This window comes from Lolium rigidum, chromosome 4, assembly GCF_022539505.1.
Source record: "Lolium rigidum isolate FL_2022 chromosome 4, APGP_CSIRO_Lrig_0.1, whole genome shotgun sequence".
NCBI lineage: Eukaryota > Viridiplantae > Streptophyta > Magnoliopsida > Poales > Poaceae > Lolium > Lolium rigidum.
In genome coordinates, this window is record NC_061511.1 from 113518648 (window position 1) to 113530353 (window position 11706).

Sequence of the window (11706 nt, forward strand, 5' to 3'; positions counted from 1 at the left end):
AGGCTTTTGCTACAAGAGCCCTACTTCCCGCATGATGCCCACAAGTTCCCTCGTGTATCTCACGCAACAATGCTCTTCCGTCGTCAATGGAAATGCACCTTTGGAAGATACCGGAAATGCTGCGCTTGTAGAGTTCACCGTTTACTATGGTGAAGGCTTTCGATCGTCTGACGATTCGTTTTGCTTCTACTCGGATCCGCCGGCAGTTCTCGCTTCGTTAGATATGCTAGGAACGGCTTGGTCCATAGTGGCTCAAGGATGAGGACTTGTTCGGCGGGGAGAGTTGGAGTTTCTTTGGCAGCTTGCTTCGGGCTTGCCTCTCGCTTCGTCGGTCGATGGTTTTGGAGGTGTCGACGCCTTCTCTTTTATTGATCGTTGAGTGATCACTTCGTAAAACACTCCGTCCGGAATGGGAGAGCACATGGAGCTGATGTCAAGAGAGAAGACTCAAAACTCGCATATGTAAGAAGAGAAAGAATATGGATAAGGACAAAAATCGAGAGACAGATCGGAACTATCCAACGAATTTTCAGAAAATAGTTTTTTACACTAAACACAACAACGTCCGTTGGCAAGGTTAACCTACAGGCAAGCGGACGAGTGGGGTATCGACAACCTAAGCTCTGATACCAACTTGTGACGCACCGGAACCGGTACCATGAGAATTCCAGCGATCCCGCCAAAATCCACACAATATCGGTTCTGAGACGCCCTCCGACACGACGTGCGCGAAGAATCACACACATGATGCCAGAGAAATTGCCACGAGCAGTAACATTACAACATGTTTACAATAGAGCCCACAAGAAACATATATTACAACAACGACTCCAACGAATCAAGATACAAATATACAACATAAAGCTATTCAAGAGGATGTGCATGCATATGTGTAGTCCATGTCGTAAAGCCTCGTACTCAGCTGCTTGAAGATGGGAGTCATGAGAGATCGGCCCGATGTTTGCATCATATTAGATTGCAACAAAAGACTTTTGAGCGCTCTCGAAATAATAAAGCATTCATCGGACACTGACTGGGGGAGGCCATACCTAGAGACAAGGTGGTGCATGAAGCACATGGCAGCCAATTTTTACTAAAAGTTCAAGAACAAGGATTAGTTCAAGCTATTCAAGAGGATGTGCATGCGAGAAGACATCAGCGAAGATGAATGCTATTTGGGCTGGAATTAATAAAGAAATCGAGCGTGTTGCTTGCCACTGAGAGAATACCAGAGGGACCGGAGGACTGGATTAAATTTGAGTACATGGATTAATGAGAATTGCCCTGATTTAAGTAAGTGGGTGCAAGCTCATGACATGGGGGCTCGATACGGCATAATGACCAGCAACATATCGAGGTGTACAATGGCATGCCGAAAGGTCCGCAAGCCCTCCCTATCACAACCCTGATTGCTGAAACTTGGAACCGGACACTGTCATACTTTGCAGACACAGTGCAAATCGTAAACGCACGATACCAAATGAACAAGCAATGATCTGAAAAGATACAACGATATTTGAATGAGAAAGCTGAAAAATCCAAAATTCATGGGTTTCGTCAAATTGATGCATTTAATAAAGTGAGAACTCCACGTACGAGCCAAGTATGTGAAAGTCTACCATAGAGGATCAAAAAGCATGCTTTTCAACTCGGCCCCAACACGTGTGAATGCAATTGCGACCCCGCGATAATGTTACATGGATAGTTGAAGATTTCTTTGGAGGTGGTATTATGAGAAATGGCAGTTTGATTCCCCCAAATATGGAATCTCGATACGTATTCCGGACGCCATCACCAGAAGATGAGACACGTGTAGAGGATGACGAAAATCAGTACAGCCGAGGTTTGCATCCACCTCACCCCCTCGTCCAGGTTTGTCGCCTTCCGGTCCAAGGCCAAGGCAGCACCGTCGTCATCGTCGACGGGACTGATACGCATGGGCCTTACTTGTATGTATTAGATATTTATCTATGTGCAAATTCTTCTTGTCTCATCCTTGGGTACCTTCTTGTGAATCCTAGCTTGCAACCTAAGAAGCCCTTGTCGTATTTCCACCGGAGTTCGACCAGGCATACCTGCATGCCTAGCAAAAAGCCTACCTACCTCGTCGAGGAGGGTTACATTTGTGACGAGATCTTCAAAATTCTCTATGTTATTGGCACACAACTGAACAAGCAGAGGAGATAAGCGGACCAACCATATACGACTGAAAACTACAATGGCCAGGAGGAGCTATCTTGGAGCGGCTACTATTGCTTTGAAGAAATGAACGGCGGGGGAGGTGTTTTATAGCACCCAAGGAAGAGAAAAGGCGGAAAATCTTGGCGGCAGATCCTTGCGAGAAAAATTAGGCGGCAACTTTTACCGGGAAATATTAGGTGCGAATTTTTGGCGGGAAATCAACACTACTTTATTAAGACATCTCACGAAATTAAGATACAATAGACGCTAAAACTAAAGTACGGGTAAACATTACAACGTAATTAGTTTAAGATACATAGACAAATTATAACTGAAATTAAGATTTTGCGATCATGTTGCCTCGTTCTTCTGTTGTCTGCGCCTCAACAACTCTTTCTCTTAATCCCTTCCTTTCCACTACACGGGCATCTCTCGCGCACCTCTTCCTCCGCATACCTACGATTTTGAGCTTGCTCCACCCTTAATTTTATTTATCCGTCTCTCTCGCTCGCTTTATAACTAGCAGCAACCCTTTCCCGGTGCTCCTCCTCATGGAACCTTGTCCATGCACGCCGTTATTTTTCTTCCACCTCACGGTGTGCCCTATCCAGCTGTTTCTTGTCTATCCAGAGAAACCACTTGCAAAGGGGCGGGGAGACCGCAACATAAATAAGACGCTAATAAACAAAAATAACATACAAATGTGATTTTTAATCATGATGTTAGAACTTGCTTGTGTGGGTGGATCATGATCGTAGTTCACGCGCATGAAATATTTCATGCCAAACTTGTCAGAAAAATCCACCACCTCCTTCACCTTCGCAAGGCGGCCGCACCAACACCTCTCCGCTCTCACCCCCGGTGGCAAGCTTGCATTCTTCCACTTCATCGGCCTAAAATCCTGGTCCGAGCAAGGCACACTCATACTCACTCGAATATTTTGCGAAGGAAAGAGAGAGGCGCATAAGGCAAACTCGATCTTGCTGTTTTGATTTGTATGCGGGGAAGTATGACTTATATAGCCTTCAATTAGATGAATAGTCCCAAATAGTTAGTGCTCTATTTTCCGTATCAGCACGTAACTCCTACATAAATAGGCTGCTTTCGGTTGTCAATTTTCTATACTGCTTTCACGACAAACCAAAATCAAGCGGCAATCTCAGAAAAATCACTTAGGCTCACGTTGCATCGTCTCATGGAAATCAGGGCCAGTCACGCTGACCAGAAAAGTCTGCGGCGTCGAGCGGGAGCAAGCATGTGCGCCTGCAAGTGCGTTGTGCAGGTATCGGATGGCGAGGCCCGCCTCACCGCGTGGGGCGGCATGCTTCACGTCGGCCGCCGCCGCGCAGGAGGGCGGCATGGCCCGCCGTTGTCGACGCCGGTGACGGCGCAGCTCGACAACTAATGTGCCACCAGGGCACCGGATGGCAAGGTCCCGGCGCCACAGAGCACACGGCGGCATGTGCCACGTATCGCCTGGGGGCACTACTGCCACTGAGAAAGTGATATTTTTTGTCAATTGCACTCACATGTATTTTTTTGTCAATGAATTGAGCAGAGGCTGGTCTATTTTGCCATAAAATTCTGTCGACCAAGCGATCAAAGAAGCAGCCGCAGCCAAGAGAACACACACGTGATAACAACTAGTGGTTGGGGCGCCCCATGGGGCGCCTCCTCGCCAGAGCTGTGCGATCTAATTCCAGTCCAATGACAACGCCCCAATACAGGTTTCCTTTGCATGCCTCTAGGATAGTCTTGCATCCAAATCAAAACTCATTCTGGCCATTTTAACCACTACATTTCACTTTACAGTTTCTAGCATATTATAACACAAGCGGACAACTGTTTCTCAATGCACCATCCCATGAAAACCCTCGAATTCCAAAATTAAGAAATGTCAGCAACCTCCAAAATTTTATAAAGCAAAGTTACAATATTGAAATTGTGGCTAATGTGGTATCAAAGAAATAGGTAAAAACAATGGGATGCATCCACCATTGCAGCTCAGATTGAAAATTTTAGCTTACTATGTGTAATATATAGGTATACATGTAAAAAGTCCGATTTTTTGCGCCAAACACAAACACAACTCAGTTCGTGGGTATCACACTGAAGTTCGGCCAAGAGTAAATTGAGGTCCCAGTGGGGTAGACAGTTCCACATGTAGAGCTCCTCTAGAACAACTTTTTTTAGCAAGAACTTCTCTTTGGCCATTACTGAATTCAACATCAGTGACCTATACACAAGAAACAAAAAATGAAATCCAGGACAATGGGATTAATTTTGATTAAGCGAAATCTACAGAAAAAAAGTTCATGAAATCTATGGCCAAGAGCAGGTTTGTACACCTGAGTTATGAACCCAACATAAACTACACAAGTCGATATCGATACTTTACCATCAAGGCGTGGACTAAAACTGCTTTTGGAAGTTCTGCAACTTATCGGCATATTTATATATATGTATACAAACATACTAAGTTACTAACTAAAGAAACTGATATAAACAAAAATAAGAGCTTGACAATAACCATTGAGGTAATAACAATGGAAGGCCTTATCAAAGCAAAATAAGCCAAATGGACCTGAAAACCCATCAGATGTTATGGTCATATCGCAGAGGTGCTTAGACTAAGATCCTGAAAACTTTAGTGTCAAAAATAAAGATCCTGAAAACTTAGTTATCACATTAAATGGGATACATCACTGAGAATCGTTTAACCATGTAACTACAAAATTTGAGAAACACACAAACCGACGCACAAATCTAGTACTTTAAATAGCAATTAACAAGTCGCCATTAACCATCCAAAAAAAAGGTTACCTTGATAACAAATATTTGATCTGTTGCTTGCCTGAACCACTTTAGAAACATGCCCTAGTTGCCTCCGTTTCTAGTAGTGATACTAAATCAGATATAATCCAGAGATGGTATTCTCTTGATTCATAGGAATGAATGAGACAGGGATAATAGTGTTTCTCATCCGGATCATTGGTCAACCAGTAGAAAGTCGTAGCAGATACATTTCTTTTGTTGCAACTGGATGCAAAGAAGGTAATGGGACACAGTCCCTATGACACATGCTGAGAACAATGCTACAATTCCAGGTGAGCACAGACAATCGTTCTTCACGCTACCTCCATAATGACTAATAAAATATTATCAGCACAACACAATTTTCTATCTCTAAATAGCAACCCCCCACTACCCCATTTCCCTGCAATTCTGTGCGTCCACATCATTCCGTAAGTTATACAGCCTATTCACACGGTCAAGCGACGAAACCAGTCTATGACGGACCGACATGCTCCAAGTTCCACCCCTCGATCGGTTCGTCTTACATGGGCTGTATAGGAATAGCACATAGCCCAGGCCCAGCTTACATTTCAATACCATATCATCCAGCACCGCGCATCGCTTCCTCATCTTGGCCACTCATGTTCTCCGTCATCTCTTCATCTACCAGTTCGCGACCCTTGATCACCCAACCATAAATATACGTGAGATAGATGAGGGCATCCCAGCAGTCATCCGCTTTAATAGTCATACATAAAACTGTAGAAGAAACCAAAGGAGGCCAACGATCAGTAGTCTTCGTCTTTAAATACCTCCGCTGATTTCCATTGTCCTACAGCACAAGTACATGCGCCTATGCTCACATCGTTGTACCCAGCCTTGGATCCAGTTTGGTGAATTATCGGCTCCCATCACATCGCCTCTGCTCACATCGTTGTACCCAACCGAAGGAGGCCAACGATCAGGAATTAGCTTCCAGTTTGGTGACTTTTATAATTTATCCCCTCTATTTCTACTGTTCATGTTCAGGTCTCAATAAATAGACCAGGTCAATCGAATATGATAGATCTGTACCTTCGCCAAATTGTTCAAGTTAATTGCAGGAATTGGCTTCCAGTATTGTAAGGTGAACTATCAAAAACCAATAGCCAGCCATTCTTTTAGAACAGAGATCTGTTATTTATTACAGAAGATGAAGAGTATCAAGCGTGATTGCCTCTTCTGATGAGATACAATATGGCCGTCAAAATTTTAGTAAACCAACCATTATCACGGATAAACGACAGGTCATGGCTCAGACGTCACCTCCGCAGCATAGCTTTTTGGTGCCTCAAAGCAGTTTGAGGCCACAAGCAGGGCATCGGGAATTCGTATATGTTGGCTCCTCCTTTTTTTAATCTCTGAAAGTACAAATTCTTTTTTCTACTCCCTCCCCTACAGGCTGATCCACTGACTTAGCAAATCTCACCACTCAGACTGAAAGCTTAAACCATATTTGCAGGAAGGCGGCTATCAGAGATAAACAAATTGACTTTTTAGTACAAGCAAGTTTGGCTACTCTTGAGCCTTTTTTAATGAACAATGAGCAACAATTTTACTTTCTGTGGCCAAATATTTTAATGATCCTTTTTTATTAAGCATAAGTCTGCATGGTTTATAGCTCTACTTTACAATTATTAACTGTTCATCTTTTGCATCTCAAAATTCATCGAACCCCGCAACAACGCGCGGGGTGCCATCTAGTTTATGAAGTTGCTTAGCACATAGACATGTTAAATGAGGAACATCTATAGTTTATTTAGATCTATACTTAAAAATGAAGCTGTCCGTAATGTATATCAACAGCACATATCAGAGTAATCTATACCTAATAATAAAGGAAGTAAGGTTTCTGCCAAAATTTTCGTCCAACTTAAATTACCCCCGTTTTTGCTTAGAATTACATATTATGCCACCGCCAAGTTGGCTGTGCCTGTACCGAACGTTTTTCATCAGAAAAGCATTAGGCTTCCATGTCTGATGTTGATGGGCCGCTCCGCTGCGCCACTGGGCCTTCTTGGACGGTTACGCCGTGACCTGATGAAAGAAAAAACTGGATAGATTCTTTTCCATAGTCCCACCTCGCTTCCGTAAATTGAGTTTCACCAATTTATATAGTTTTCCAAGATGCTTATCGTCGAGCTGAGATGGGAGTCAAGAAGCCAAAGAGCAGTACGGACAATAACATAGGAGGATTGCACGGCTACAATTAAATGAGGGAAAGGCAGGAAACCCCCAGCGGGCGGCGTTGCGGCCACGGCCGGGACGGGGGACGAGGACGGAGCCGGAAGCATGGGGTGTAGGGTGAGGAACGAGAGTAAAATCCGAGGTAAGGTACTCGAGCGGCCGGGCGGGACGACGGAGCCGGAGCACGACTGCCGGCAGCGCTAAGAGATGAGGGTGTGAGAGGAATTTTGGCAGCCGCCTCGGCCAGGAAGTCTGCTGGGGTGGAAGGGTAGGGTTGACCGAGATGGGGAAATTCGGTGCAGCGCCAGCCTTGAGCTTTGATTTGCTTCTTCTAGATTTGTCCAATTACATTTCCTTTTCTGCTGTGATCCGTTTTCCTACTGTCCGACAGAGGATTTTGTTTCCTAGCCAATCCTTTTGGGTAAAAACTGAATTTTGTACAAAATGGTGGAACAAATGCTGGCCAGATTTTTTATTCATTTTACTCAGATACTAATTTTGAACATATGATGATTGGAATATGCACTGAATAGAAAATTTAACGAGAGGGGCCTATTTACATTGTACACATGTAGCTGCACGAATCTTATAGCATTGTTGCACGACCAGAACGAGGCCCAAGGATTTTTTTTTTGGATAGTCTTTTAGATCTGGGGAGCATGTGTGTTCAGATGGTGTTTGTGAGGCTGCGGCGGAGACGATAACAACATCTTTTCATACATTACGAGACACTAGGCCGTAGCAACGCACGGGTTTTGTGCTAGTATGGAGAAAAAACTATCAGCAGAACACAATTTTCGAGCCATCGTTCAATCAGACCTTTTTGTGGACCTACAACCTACCATCAAGTTTTAGGATATAAGCAGGTATCTAACCAGATATATTTATCTTTCAGGTTCAGAAACACCACGCACTAATTTGTGATACTCCCAACATGATATAATTAGTCATAGGTTGGAGGAAAATGTAATCTCTGGAACAGATGTAGCAGCGGAAGCGCGAGCATCATGAACAAGAAAGCACCTAGAAATCTATGAAGGACTTTGTGGTCTATGTATTTTCACCAGCCAGAGACGGCTACTAAGTACTGTTTCTCAAGGAGCCTATGGTGGTTCTACAAGAAGTTAGTAACAGTTGTGCAGACCCAACTATTTTCCATCTCCTACTAAAGACGATAGCATATTATTTGCACTGAGTGAATCAAGAAGTGTAGAGGCACAAGGAAACTCTTACTACGTATTGTCAAGGTTCGGATCAGAAAATCAACAATCAATCAAGTTAAGCTGGATATGATGAATAAGTTGGGAGTGGCCAACAAAGCTCGGTCTAGGGAGATTGATGGTATCACTATTCAGTTGTGTATGTACTGTAACTAACTTAGCTAGCAGTAACCTCATTATGCATGTGATGGCAGTACAAAAGCAACAGTGATTAAATATTTGAAATCCAGGAGCCCGGGACTGAAGTATGCCCTAATGTGTGTAACATGGAGAATGGAGGGGGAAAAGAAAAGGAAAATTGCCAGCCAATTTATTTCCCTTACTACTTGAACACTAAAGTACCGCAGCTACCATTCTCTAAGAACAGGTAAGATGACAACGTATGAAAGCGGTAGGCAATTTGTTGTTGCCTAGCACCTAGGCACGCCTTGGTTAACCATGGATTGCACACAACGATTGTTCTACTATTACGAAGCATGTCATCTAGCAGATCAGTTTTTTTTGGCATGTAGACTGGGTGAATAATGCCTCATGTTACTGAAAATTACTAAGTATGAACACACAAAACTTGAAAAGACAGGAAATAGTATTAATCATGGTACTGAATATTGTTAAGCCTGAATACACAAAATAAAAAGATACATATTTTAGGTGGTATCCACATACTGTAAAAACTTAAGCATACTGTAAATCTACTCCCTCCGATCCAACTAAATCGACGCGGGGTTGTGAAGACCGCGAGCATGTAGTGCATGGTATTTGCGCCGATTGAAACGGATAGGAGGTAGTAACAGTCAAATTTATACAGGCAAGTGGAAGCTAATACAGATTTTGTAAATTGCAAAATGGCCAACAAACCTTTTTCTAAGTTGTAAGGAAGGCAGTACTCAGCATGGTGCAGCATTACATCCCCACCATAACAAAGCAAATCTGGTATACCCTGAACATCAAAGTGTCCTCCTTGTTGTTTCCCTCACCACAGAGAACGCCTACGTCTCTAGAAAGAAGCAAGCACACACCAATGCATCAGTGGTCAAACATAGCTTAAAGGGAACGTTGCAGCGCAACACTGAATAGGAACAAGAGTACCAACCAATCTGGATGTTGGCAAGTGTTTCCCACAACCTAGGCATGCACGGTACTCCTCCATCTTACCATTCAGTTGGAAGAGCACATAAACCCATCAGCCAAATGAAGAAACCTAATATATTGCCTAATCTAATTGCTCAGAGCTAAGTTAATCAACTACAAGTTATCTGGACAACTAATGTGAACATGGTGGAGGCTAATAGCTAGCTACAAAATTAATAATCACCTCACGTTCTAAGTAAATGAATCTGAAAACAAATCAAGTATCACTGAATAAGGTAACTATAAAATTTAAGCATGAAGGAAAAACTGACAGAGTTATACAAACTTGCGAAGTCTTTAAGGCATGCCATTTGTAGAGCAAACCATGTCATCACATTCGAAATGAGTAGGTCAAGAAAAATACGACAACGGCTATATACTCCTTACATGTTCACGAGATAGTCACCCTCACTCTTTTACTTGAGCCCCTTTGATTCTTTCTCGTAAACAGGTAGTTTGCCACCTTGGGCTCCCTCATTAGAAACTGTAGTTTACAAAAGATGAGGAGTATTAGAGTCACATCCAAATATCTTATAATTTCAACCGTGTCACATATCCTATTAATCAGGTAAGGAATGTGGGGTGGAAGCCAAAAAAAATCAGCGCTCGAGAAGGATTTACTGCAGAAACTTGGTTCCAATTTCAGAAGGCCAGCAATAGCTTCTCATGGCCTCCGCAAGCTGCAACCCTGCACAACCCAAGCAAACATCACTACCAAGTGAATCAAAAGGGAACAAAATACCCTCTTCACAAATGCTAAGCACACCAACATCACGAACCAGTCTTCTGCGGCATGGAGAAGCCCCCATGCGTGCTGGTGTGTGAAGCCGTGAGCCTCTTGCAGAACATGTGCGGTGTCCGAGTGAGCCTCTTGCATAACATGTGCGGTATCCGAGCAATCCTCGGCATCATATCCGTCAGCGTCGCATGAGTTCTCTTCTTCCCGTCCTGCATCCGCCTCTTCGCTTCCTGCAAACATCATCAATGCGCAGACCCTTGATAATTCAACCCTTATTGAACAATCACAGATACATTACCACAGCCTATTCTGATCAGTACAGCAGTACCTAGTTGTCGACCAGCAGCCAGAGCTGCGTGTACACCTCGTCGGTCAAGGTAAACCGTTGCATAGAACAAATGTTTATCCAACATGAGATTTGTCTAGGATTTTTAATCGTCTGTATCTCCTTCTTGACGGCCATCATCGCCACACGACCTTGGATACATCCACAAGCAGGCTTAACTTCGCCAAATCTAAGGAAGTAACAAACAAGGTAAATTCTGATGAAGTATACCTCTGATTTTTTAGTGGGAAAATCAGTAAACTTGAAGAAGTTGCTGCTGGGCTTCTTCACGGTCGTCGGCTCAGTTCTCTATCACCATCCCACGCCCCTTCCAAGTTCCAGAGACATCTCTATATTCTCTCGTGAATATAGAGAGGGGTTAGAACAGAGACATGAGAGCCGGCGAGATTGAATAGGTGAACGCGCACGTTCCAGACAGCAGTGTTCGCCGTTGCCCGCCGCCGCACAGGAGAGAGGAGAGAAGACATGACAACAGAGGAGAGCCCGCCCATTCCCCGCCGCCGCTTCTCCCCGTTCCTCACTATGAGACAGGAGAGAGGACATGACGAGTGAGGACAGGACGAGAGAGGATAGACTGGGGAAGAGGATGCACTAACCATCCATCGTCGTTCCCCGCCGCCGCCGGTAGCTTCGCCGCCGCCGCCGCTAGGGAGAGCAAGCCGGGAGAGAAATAGGGTTTGGGAGGGAGATAGCGTGTGGAGAGGAGGAAAAAACATTGGCCGGCTGAGGTAATCCTCCGTGAGGGCTTTTTTTTTCATCGCTCGCCCAGTCCACGCCCGGTTTTTTTCCTAGATTGCCAAAACCGCGCGCGACGAGTGGCTATCGTGGATAGCGCGAGAGAGCGCCCCACCCACACGAACTTGCTTCTCAATAGACATTGAGCACATACATGCAACCAAACACCACTCAAAGGCATACAGAAACACTAAGGCAGAGTACAATGAGTAATCATATAGAGCAAATAATATATTCGAAAAGGCAAAAACGAATATCACGTTTCATGTATGCTGGATGGTACGAAATTCGCATAAAATATAACTAGAAGTGGCTGTATTCCCTTGCCACAC

At 44.1% G+C, this 11706-nt stretch overlaps 1 long non-coding RNA gene across 9 annotated transcripts; it reads right to left on the reverse strand.

Moving 5' to 3' along the window:
- Positions 1 to 4076: 4076 nt before the first annotated feature.
- Positions 4077 to 11338, reverse strand: LOC124650512. 9 transcript variants are annotated; one of them, XR_006987034.1, is made up of 8 exons: positions 10850 to 11332; positions 10622 to 10770; positions 10334 to 10523; positions 10176 to 10242; positions 9942 to 10038; positions 9517 to 9573; positions 9282 to 9420; positions 4077 to 4417 (listed from the first exon to the last, which is right to left on the reverse strand). It is a non-coding gene; the product is annotated as an uncharacterized LOC124650512 (long non-coding RNA). The 9 variants fall into 9 exon arrangements; XR_006987036.1 differs by adding an exon at positions 5005 to 5074 and having other exon boundaries at positions 9282 to 10038; positions 10850 to 11338; XR_006987031.1 differs by having other exon boundaries at positions 9517 to 10038; positions 10850 to 11335.
- Positions 11339 to 11706: the final 368 nt, after the last annotated feature.